Source organism: Nannospalax galili, unplaced genomic scaffold (genome assembly GCF_000622305.1).
Source record: "Nannospalax galili isolate Female #2095 unplaced genomic scaffold, S.galili_v1.0 scaffold132, whole genome shotgun sequence".
Taxonomy (NCBI): Eukaryota; Metazoa; Chordata; class Mammalia; order Rodentia; family Spalacidae; genus Nannospalax; species Nannospalax galili.
Window position 1 is genome coordinate 2,292,779 of NW_008332644.1, and position 11,425 is coordinate 2,304,203.

At 50.0% G+C, this 11,425-nt stretch overlaps 1 protein-coding gene and 1 long non-coding RNA gene across 13 annotated transcripts in view; one reads left to right on the forward strand and one right to left on the reverse strand.

Annotated features, from left to right (window-relative positions):
* The window catches only part of Avl9 (AVL9 cell migration associated), a 71,161-nt gene that overhangs the window by 36,047 nt on the left and 23,689 nt on the right, over positions 1-11,425 (forward strand). The gene's annotated exons all lie outside the window — the stretch shown is intronic.
* LOC115069364 lies at positions 1,768-7,204 on the reverse strand. 9 transcript variants are annotated; one of them, XR_003848649.1, is made up of 5 exons: positions 6,948-7,204; positions 6,354-6,514; positions 5,683-5,842; positions 5,210-5,426; positions 1,768-3,661 (listed from the first exon to the last, which is right to left on the reverse strand). It is a non-coding gene; the product is annotated as an uncharacterized LOC115069364 (long non-coding RNA). The 9 variants fall into 9 exon arrangements; XR_003848650.1 differs by having other exon boundaries at positions 5,683-5,845; positions 6,404-6,514; positions 6,948-7,202; XR_003848648.1 differs by having other exon boundaries at positions 6,404-6,514; positions 6,948-7,201.

Sequence of the window (11,425 nt, forward strand, 5' to 3'; positions counted from 1 at the left end):
CAGGGCCAAATCTAGGAAAATAGAACGGGGGTCGGGGGAGGGGGGGGGGTGGGGTGGAAGGGTGAATGAGGCTTAGGGAGTCCTGGCGCGGAGCGCTGCACTATAGACTTACCCCAAGAGGCCTGTGTATAAATTTTTTTAACAGATCCATGTTGGTTACAAAGGCCTGGATAAGAGGCATCAATTCTGCTCTTTACTCTTTCTAGTCATTTTCTTGGAGCCATTTGGTATCCTGGATTTCTTACATTGAACCTCATTGCATTTCTTCATCCCTGATAAACTCATTCTGCCCAGCCCTACACAGGGCCCAGGAGGAATAGGACCCTTTTTGCCCCTGTTGGTTCCCAGGGTTAGGTAGGCTCTCGGTCTGACCAGTGGGATAGCCACACCTGTTATCTCTCCATCAACCATACCTGATTGCTGTGATAGGCCCTGGCTGGTCAAATTTTCCCTACCCCCTAGCATAACCTTTTACAGGAGAGACATGTACCCTGTTTAATCTGGGGGGATCATTATCCTGGGACAGTTTTTGTTTTCTGTACCTGTACTGGTTTATTATGGATGCCTTCTGTGAACTGCTCCTTGGATTTTTAAAACCCGAAGCCTTGCAAAAGCTCCATAGCACAGAATTTGACTTTTTGTCAATTTTTTCCTTGGGAACTTGGGCTAGACACAGTCTTGCCACATTTGCCTTCAAGTAACCCAAACAGACCTTTTCCTCTGATTTGTCTTTGTCTTTGCACTGTCACTTAGATCTGCCAAAGTCTCTCCTACTTTATAAAGATCCTGCCCCACTCAGCAAAAGGACTCAGCAAAGCTGCTAAAGCTCGAGGTCCCTGCTGAATCAAGTTCTTTAAATCTCTGGTGAACACAGTCCCATCTGGTCCAGTGAACTGGCATCATACATGTGTTGTGCCCAGTGGATGGGTCCCCAAGAATCACCACGGAGTCCAGAGAGCATGCAAGAACAAAGAGTCTTTATTTGGGCTTGAGATCGGGCTCCCAGAGCAATCAGCAAGGAAGAATTATGGCATTCGCCCACCAAGCTGAACTGAGAGCCCTGATTGCAGGGGGAGGAAGCCTTTTATAGGTTTTAGACAGAGAGGAGGAGAATAATAGAGTCCAAGGAGCCCGCGCACGTGCCAACACACTTTTGAATTGATTGGTTACAAGGGATGTAGTCCTGGAGGTTTCTCATTGGTGGGTGCTTCCCTCAGGGCTGTGGAATGTGCTGACTGTTATCTGTGGGGCCAGAAGTCTCTGTTCCTACCCTATAAGGCTGCTATATGCCTGGGCTTGCTTAATCTATAGCCTCCTGGGGTGGGGGTGGTAGGTGGAGATTACAGCATGCCTGGGCATGTTCAGGCTTGCCTGAAACAGCTAGTCAAAATGGGGTCAGTGCTATTTACAGAAGCGAAAAAGCAGTTAGTCCTAAAGAGGGGCAGGGGTCTCGGGAGTTCAGGGCAGGGGGCCAAGGAGGAGGGTATAACATTTCCCCCTCTCCTTGTAACTTAGAGAAGACCCAATCATGGGTCTGGGTTGGGGTCCCTAATAAGGGGTTCTAAGGGCTGATACTGGGACCTCAGGACCATGAGTTGTACTGTACTCACCCGTTCTTTAATAAAGGCAATCATCCGATTGATGATACATGGCCCAATAGTTAACATTAATAGGAGGATTATGGGTCCAGCTGAGAGCAAGGTGGTGAGCCAGGGAGACCAATTAAACAGTTGTTCATACCACCCAGAGTTCTTTTGTTCTCTATCCTTGATAAGTTTCCCGAGCAGAGCCCTAGAATCTCTAATCACACCAGAATGGTTAGCACAAAAGCAGCATTCTTCTTTTAAGGCTGCACACAAGCCCCCTTGTTGCATAAGAAGGAGGTCAAGACCTCTTCTGTAAGGTGAGCTCAGCAAATGAGTTTAGAGATTGTTCTAATTTAGTTACAGACTGTTCCAGACTCCTGAGGTCTACATCAATTGCTACCTGGAGAGCTTTGTAGTTTTGGTCCTGTAAAATTAAGGCTGAGGTGCCCACTCCAGTTGCTCCAGCTATACCTGGACCAATCAAGGAGGATAACAAAATGGCTGCTGCCCCATGGCTCTCTTAGTTCTGGGGGCAGAAAGGGGTGCGTAGGCTAGTTCCATCTGGGTCTCCTCGTAGTAAGTCATCATGGGGAATAACTGTACCATGACACAGTAACCTTTCTTGTTATTAGGGACGGTCCCCTGAATGCAGGGGGTCAAACCAGTAGAACAAGCCCACCATCCAACAGTGGCAGAGTACTAAGTATCATTTGAAACAGAGACTACATGGTTACATAGCCCTGGCGGGACCTGGGCACCAGGGGGCAGGGCACAGGTCCCTGCCCCAGTTACTTGTTGGAGAGAGTTTTCCTTGCTGTCCCCAGGTGCATTGGTTACTATTAACTTGGGAGTAATTACCTATTACAGCTATGCCCACATAGAAGGGTGGCTGGGCACTCTAACAGAGCCAGCACTCCACAGTTAGGTTTGGCTTGGAGGCATTGAGCACCTCAAAAGTGGAGGTGACCAGCGGCCAAATAGGGTGGTCTGAGGGTGAAGCTGTAGGTGTCTCCGTGGCTACTGCTGCTCTCCCAAAGACTGTTGTACTTTCCCTTGGAGGTGGGCGCTTAGGGCTGGAGTTGGGTTCTAGGGGCACTAAGACTGGATGGGGGCCAACACCTTGGGGTATCAGAGAGGTGGGGGTTTCCTTTCTGAGGATGACAGTGAAGAACCCCCCTGGGCTTGGGTTGAGAGTTCTCAATCCTCAGGTTTTCCCTACCTCCCAAGTGGTGTCTCTTTTTCCTGCATCAGTAAACACCACCTTAACAGGGTTGCAGCCTGTTTTCATAGGACATGTTCTAACCCTCTGCCCACGATAAATGGCATCGAGGGTGTTGTTACGGACAACCTTGATAAGATCATCTTTAACAGGGGCTGTCCAATAGATGTCTCCCATGCTCACACAGTCCCAGGATTTACAAAAATAATCACTGGCTCCCCCACATTGTTTCCCCCAGTCTCTTCCTCTGCTCCCAGGACAGACATAGTAGTAAGCATGACGCAGCCCCCAATGGCTCTGTCCAGAGAGCAAGAGGTGGTAGATGTCGAAGCCTAGCTCTGGGTACCAGGTGTTTAGTGGGGCAATCTTGGATGTCTGGACCAAGATGTCTCCAAGTAGAGGTGTCCAGGAGCTGCCAGGTGAGATTGTAAGGTCGATGAGGGTTAGCAGTTATACATAGTTAATTCCAAACAGCAGGGTAAACATCAAGAGCGGCACAGCCTTAGCTTGAGGGGATTGTCTGCATCCTTGTGGACCTTCCATGTTGTAGGGTCCGGCGTAGAGGTCAGCGGAGGGTGACGATTGTCTGGGTCTGGGTAGGAACTTGCTAGTCGGATGTGGGTGTGATAAATACAGGTGGCAACTCCGTCTACCTTTACTGCAGTTGGGGTTGTCAGGAGCACTACATATGGTCCTTTCCAGCGAGGTTCCAAGGTCTCTTGGCAGTGTCTGCGAATGTAGACCCAATCGCCAGGCTGGTATTTGTGCGGGGTAGGAGGTGGAGCAGTCTCATAGCTTTCAGCTGGGGCCATATGTCCCTATGTGCCTGAGCCACCACTTCTAGGGAATGACGCAACTGTCGGTTATCAAATTCAGCAGTTAGTTCAGTTCTTAGACTGGGGAGGATGGGAAGGGGGTCTTCCAAACATGATTTCATAGGGGGTTAATCCTAACAAGTAGGGTGAGTTTCATCCCCCATACAGGGTGAAGGGAAGGAGAGCCACCCAGTCCCCACCAGTCTCCATGGTTAATTTGGTAAGGGTCTCTTTTAGAGTTCTATTCATCCTCTCTACCTGTCCCAAGGTCTGAGGCCTGTATGCACAATGTAGTTTCCATTTTGCCCCCGATATCCTAGCTAATTCCTGGGTTGCCTGTGAAGCAAAGGCTGGCCCATTGTCAGAGCTCAGAAGGGCTGGGATGCCATACCTGGGTAAGATGTCCTCCAACAATTTCTTGGTCACCACTTGAGCAGTTTCATGCTTGGTGGGGAACGCTTCAGCCCATCCTGAAAAGGTGTCTACTAGAACTAATAGATATTTGTATCCATACTATCCTGGCTTAACTTCTGTAAAGTCCATTTCCCAGTGGGCCCCTGGCCTAGAGCCCCTCGTTCGAGCCCCTTGCTCCTTAGGATGGTTCTCTGCATTGGTCAGCTTGCAGCTAAGGCATGCAGAGGTGACTGTATTAATCAGTGGGCGGAGATTCAGGACTTTTAAGTGACCATTTCTTAAGAGTTCAGCTGTCTTCCTTGTATCCAGGTGAGTGGTTCAGTGGATGTGTGTGAGGTCTTTGGCCAAGTCATTTGGCAGAATAATTCTACAGTCTCCTGTATGCCACCAAGCCTTGATCTTTTGGGTCTGGCTTCATATCCTCTTGGGAGTAATGAGGCTGATCAGGTAGGATCGGGGGGCAGGGTCTGGCAGTTGGATTGGCAAAATCTGGAAAGCCTCCAAAGCTAAGTCTTTAGCAAGCCAGTCTGCCCTCTGATTTCCTCAAGCTATGGGCATGTTGGCTTTCTGGTGCCCAGGGCAGTGGATAATAGCCAGTTTCTTAGGTAGCCATAGAGCCACCAACAGGTCCAGAATTTCTTGTTTATTTTTAATACTTTTTCCTTCCACTGTGAGCAGCCCCTGTTCCTGGTAGATGGCTCCATGCATATGTGCCGTAGCAAAGGCATATCAGCTGTCCGGGTCTCTACCTAAGAGTGGGTGGGGCAATCTGGCATCACTAGGAAGGAGTGGGACACCCGGCCCATGCCTAGGTCCACTTTCCTTTGGGTGGTCCATGAATATTGGTTTATGCCAGTTGCTCCCTGTACCCAGGACATTTTGTTTGATAATTTCCCTTGGGTCTCTGTTAACACTGAATGTTGAGCACCTGTTGTCTACATGGAAACTCACGGGTGCCCCCTCCACTCTGAGAGTTACCCTGAGCTCAGGGAGGGGATCTGAACCCTATCCTCCCTATTCACTCCATTCCCCAAGCTCCAGGACTTGTATTCTTTCATGGACCTGCTTCTGTCCAGCCGGTCTTTCTGAACATTCCTTTCTCCAATGGCCCATTTTCTTACAATAGGTGCATTGGTTTCTCAGAAACTTTGGTCACCCTTCTGGGCATTTCCTACCTTGTTCAGCAGATAGGCGTCACAGCTGGCATTCTCTTTCACCCAGGGACCTGGTCAACGTGGCCAGGAGAATCTTGGCAAAGTCACGGGTCTGCTTGGCGCTGGCAGCGGCAGTGACCTGGGCCTGTTTGTCCTGAGGACTCTCTCGGTGATTGTAAACTTTCTCAGCCACCGCCAGAAGTTCTGGCAAGGTTTTATCAGCCAGTCTGTCCAATTTCTGAAATTTGTGCCTAATATCAGGTGCTGACTGGTTCACGAACGCCAGGATCACTGCATTTTTATTTTCAGGCACTTCTGGGTCCATGGGAGTATAGGTAGGGAACACCTCTAGAATCCTTTCTAGAAATGCTGCTGGCGTTTCTACATTCCCCTGCTGTACATCACTAATCTTGGCCAAATTGGTCGGGCACCTGCGGCCACCCAGAGACCCCCCCCCATTAGAGTCGGACAGTAGATTCGGAGCCTCTCCTTACCTTCAGCCGTATTGAAGTCCCAGTTTGGTCTAGCTAGGGGGAAAGCTTCATCAATCAGGGCCTGGTTGGTGGTAGGATTCCCATCCATCCCAGGGACCAATTTGCAGGCTTCAACTTGAATCCGGTCTCTCTCCTCAGTGGTGAACAGGACCTGCAAAAGCTGCTGAATATCATCCCACATGGGTTGGTGGGTGAACAAGACAGATTCTAACAAATCAATTAAACCTTGGGGCTTTTCAGAAAATTTAGTTGTCTGTAACTTCCAATTGTAAAGGTTGCTAGTGGCAAATGGCCAATACTGAATGCAAATGACCAATACTGCATCTGCTGGTCCCCTGCTTCAGTGAGGGGCCCCACGGCCTGGAGAGGGAGGACAATAGAGTCTGCCTCCGGCCGTCGCTGCCCCCTCTGGACAATCCTCTGTGTCTGGGGAGTGTGTCCTTCTGCCTTCCGGGGTGGGGCTACCTCTGCTTCCCTTGGAACGTCCTGAGGTTCTGCTTGTGGAACAGGCTGATGGGGGGGGTGGCTCAAGCAGGAGTTCTTCCCCTGTGCCTCCTTGGAAGACAGGGTAGAGGGGGGCAGAGGGTTTAGTTTCATTTCTCTGCCGCTCATCACATAGAGTGAGGACAGTTGGCTTTGAGCCAGTGGGAGGGGGAAGGAACGGCTTTAACCATTTTGGAGGCTCCTCCACCATAAACTGCCAAGTCGTGATGTAAGGGACCTGATCAGGGTGGCCTGGATGGCCATAAATTATATCCTTCACTCTGTAGATGGTGGGCAGGTCGAAGTCCCTTCTTCAGGCCAACCGGCCCCAAAGGTCAGCCATTCATTCCTGCAAAACATAAAGAGCTTCCTTTTCTTTACTCTTAACCCCAGGCTATCAGCCTGGGCTTTGAACTCCGAGAAGTGATCCTGGAAAAGGCTAAGAGGAGTTACTTGGTTCTGTCCCATCTCTTCTAAATGCAGTAAGAGTCACAAACACAACAAAAAGCACAAACACACAGAAAAACAACACACGGTTAGTTGGTGCCTTAAACTGAAAATAGGACGATGGCCTCTCGCCTCCTGGTGGGCGCGACCCACTCCGTCCTTCCAAATTTACCAAGGGGAGCCAATCCCCACCAGGTGGGTCTGGGACATCTCCCAAGTCCCACGGCCTGGGCCCTTCCAGCGCATCTGCCTAGACCTCCAAGAGGCAATCTCAAACTGGGCCCAAAAACCAGACATGTGCAAATACAAAAGACACAAAGACAAGAGACACTCACCGATCGGATCAGGCAGACTCAACGCTCTGGGGTCCCATGGGGGGGTGGTCTTAGGGATCCCAGGTGAGCCCCCAAATGTTGTGTCCCGTGGACGGGTCCCCAAGAATCACCACGGAGTCCAGAGAGCATGCAAGAACAAAGAGTCTTTAGTCAGGCTTAAGATCAGGCTCCCAGAGCAATCAGCAAGGAAGAATTATGGCATTCACCCACCAAGCTGAACTGAGAGCCCCGATTGCAGGGGGAGGAAGCCTTTTATAGGTTTTAGACAGAGAGGAGGAGAATAATAAGAGTCCAAGGAGCCCGTGCACACGCCAACACACTTTTGAATTGATTGGTTACAAGGGATGTAGTCCTGGAGGTTTCTCATTGGTGGGTGCTACCCTCAGGGCTGTGGAATGTGCTGACTGTTATCTGTGGGGCCAGAAGTCTCTGTTCCTACCCTATAAGGCTGCTATATGCCTGGGCTTGCTTGATCTATAGCCTCCTGGGGTGAGGGTGGTAGGTGGAGATTACAACATGCCTGGGCATGTTCAGGCTTGCCTGAAACAGCTAGTCAAAATGGGGTCAGTACAGTTTGTCCTTTCAGCCAAGCAATCAAGCAGTTTACGGAAGCGAAAAAGCAGTTAGTCCTAAAGAGGGGCAGGGGTCTCGGGAGTCCAGGGCAGGGGGCCAAGGAGGAGGGTATCACACATGAATATCCTCAAACCTAGTTCTCTCAACAGTGCCTGTCCTTCTGTTGTCACCAGCTCTTGATATCCATGGAAACCTCCACTGGTGATGACCAGGTACCTTTAATGGCTCATACAAGCCAGTCCATCAGGGACTGATTCCCCCTGTACTGCCTCAGGCTATGCAGCCTGTGTCTCAAGGAGGGATGGGTACTTATATTGCTCTGCTTTAATGCTTCTGCAGCACTTAAACTAATTCCCTCTGCTCCCATGTTCCACAGCCTCACAAGCCAGGTGGTGAGGGGCTCATTCATTGCTTATTTGAAAGTCTTCCTATTTCTACCAGCTCCAGTGCTGAGTAGTTTCTGTTTACCATAGTCTCTCGCACCAGACCATTGTTAAGGCCCCATCAGCATGCTGAAACAGGATTTTACCCTTCTTTGTGTTATAGGTCGAGCCCGGGAAGCATCTTCAGCTATTTCTAGGTCGATCCCTTCCTCATCATTATCTGCCTTCTATAGGTTCCAGGTTTTGGGGTTCCAGGATGATCCTAGTATTATCGATCTAATCTGAGCTCTCTTCCCCTTCTGGCCTAGCTATAAAAAAATGGCAGGCTAACACTTCTATCTCTTTTTTCTTTTATTCAATTTACTGGTAAGGTCAGAGGCCAGTACTGAAGAGGCCAGCCTCACATCCCTTCCCACTGCATTCCTCTCTTACGCCTTCAGCCTCTCAGGACTTTTGACTTGACCTGGGACAGATCCTTTATTATTCACAGCAGCCGCTTGCTGATCTTTCTGCCCCTGGTGTCTGGCTCCCATGGCTTGTAATGTCTGTTCTAAACCTTCCACTGTTCCCACATCTCCATACTCCCTTGGCAGACTCCACTAGTCAAACAGGTGTGCCACTCCATACCACCTACAAAAGAACTTCCATCCTGGAATTTTCCCACTGACATCATCCACTTAGGTGGCCTTATCCTAGTTACATATCTCACTACCCATTGCACATTCCATTCCACAGCTGCGACCCTCATCAGCCCTCTGGGGATAGCCCACCATGTCAGAATTTCCACTGCCAACTCTCCCCTCAGCTTCCCTTCTGTTGGTTGGTTGGCTCCTTCCCCATATCAGAGACAACACCATCACTTCTCTCAAACTCATCCTCAGTTTTGTTGTATCCTGCTGATTATGCCAATTGTAGCCAAAATTCCTTCAGGGAGGTATAAACAACATCGTTGTCCCCCCAACCCCCACCCTTGGTCCCTTCAGCAAACCTGTAAGTTTATTGGGCTTACTCAAAGAGCTTCCCCACAGCCACATAAAATGGTGAGAGACCCTACCCAAGGCTTTCTCGCTTAAATACCCTTAGCCCTTCCTCCTTGTGCAACTAGGGCTGACTTTCCTTGCCCCTCCTTTCTTATGTAGTGTAACAGTCAGCAAGGTTAGCTATGGTGATCCTAGGCTGCACTCAAGCTTGGGAAGAAGGATCTGTCCATGGCCTGACCTTCAGGCACAATCCTATGCAACAGAGTGGTATTTTATGCATAAGGATATGCATGGATTCTTCCTTCCCCTGTCATACAAATGATAGCGAACTTCCCTTTTTTTTCTATCATTTAATCTCTCTTACATTACATTCCTGAGAGATGATGAACTTTGTTACTTTTTATGGCTGCAGCATGTTCTATTGTGTGGCTAGAAATTTAGTACACTATTTGCACGAAATTAGGATTCCTGGTTTGTTTGTTTTGATCTTTTTGAGACAGGGTCTCCCTGTTACCCCAGCTGGCCCAGAACTCACTGAGTAAACCAGGCTGGCCTTGAACTCACAGACATCTGCCTTCCTTTGCCTGGACAGGTGCTGGGATTAAAGGTTGTACCACCACACCTGCATGATTCCTATTTTTGATAAACAATGCTGTATTAAATTGTAAGAGTGAGACCACTGAGGACGTCAGCCTTCGGGTTGCAACAGCAAGAGGTTTATTTAGTACACAGGTACCTGTGGGCACAAAGTCTCCTCGGAGGACTTGCGCGCCTACAGGCTGGGGTTTGGCACTTTTATAGAGCAGAAGCAGGGTACAGAAGCAGAAGCGCGGTTATTGGTTAATTCAAAAACACACAGAGTAATTTCAAAAGCACACAGAAATATGGGGTAAGGGTCGGGGCTAAGGGGAAGTGGGATTGCTAAATGGGAGGTGACCTCAGGGACACAGAGGTTTTTCTCCTGATTTCCTGGTATCGAGCCCCGGGGATTGCCAGATGCAGATGGCTTGACCACTACGTCCTGTTTTTCTGATAAGCTAGTTTCTTAATGCTTGACCTCTTGTCAGGCATTCCTATCAGGTGGCCTCATGGCGCCTAGGTTTTTTCATTCCTCCCTTTTTCTTGGACATATGAGTGGAATCTTTCACTCATCATAACATATCTGGATCCTGAGTCCTCAATGCCTGGTACTGGCTGGTGAGGACTAGTGCCTGAACTACAGACAGCCGATCCTTTACGAATTGGACCAGCCAATTAAATCCAGTGGGTGCTTTTCCAATGCAGGTGCCTGTAAGGAGGGAGTACTATCAAAGTTAGAAATATCAGGGTCCAGAAATGTAATAGTTGGGGGCGGAGCACTATACATGATTTCAAAAGGAGTAAGTCCGCTGGGTCCAGGAGTGTTCCTGGCTCGATATAGGGCCAAGGGGAGTAGGGCCACCCAGTCTTTAGTGCCAGTTGCTAGCGAAAATTTAGTTAAAGCCTCTTTAATTGTCCTATTCATTCTTTCTACCTGGCCTGAACTCTGGGGTCTGTAAGCACAATGTAATTTCCAATCAATTCCCAACAACCTGGCCACTTTCTGACTTACCTGGGAGACGAAGGCCGGTCCGTTATCTGACCCTATTACCTGAGGCATCCCGAATCGAGGAAAGATGTCTTCTAGTCAATGCTCCGGCTCCTCCAGTTTGGTGTGATAGTGGGTGGTCATCCAGTGCTCCCATTAACTCAGAGCAGGCAGGGCTGAGGCTGCTATCAGGCAGGGTAGGCACCAGCTCAGGCTCCAGGAAGTCGCTTAGTTGGCTGGCATCATACCAATTGAGGGAGAGGCCACCTGGGCTGCTAGGCCCCTTGTCACTGCACGGGGCTTCTGACATCAGCTCTAGGGGCCCAGCTATCCCTTTGGGCCTCCGCAGCAGACCTCGGAGCTCCATCAGGCTGGGCAGGGTCAGCAGCTCCTGTGCAAAGTCCTTAGCAGCATCCAGAAAGCGGGCCAGGGGGTCCTGGGCTTGCCCCATTGCAGACACCAGGGAAGCCCTCTTCAGAAGCGTCTCTAGGATCTCTGTGGTCAGCATGGGCTCTTCATTTGGCTGGTCATTCCGTTGTAGCCAAGCTTCACTTTGGGCAGCTCTGAGCAATGGCAACAGTTTCCCGAGGGCAGCCAGTGTGTCTCGGGCACTGCGGCCTCCCAGCACTGAGCGGGCATCAGCCAGGAGCCGGGAGACCAGGGAGTTTTTAAAGTTGCTCAGGACCCCTGGCTTCTCTCCTGGCGTTGGATGTTGGAAGCAAGAGTAGATCAGTCCTTGGAGCCAGATGGCAGTGGCTTGTCGTGGTGCTCTACTGGGGGGTGCGAGTGATGAATGGCCACCAGGATGAAGAACAGGAACAGGGGCCACAGCAGTTCCTCGAGTAGCTGGATCGGCTGTCTCCTGCGATAAATGTAGTTTTTCCAAAGTAAAAGCGTCAACTGAGGGCAAAAAGCCATGATGACTCTGGACAGGGGACAGAGCGGAGGGGTGGAGACGAAGGTCAGGCCGGGGGC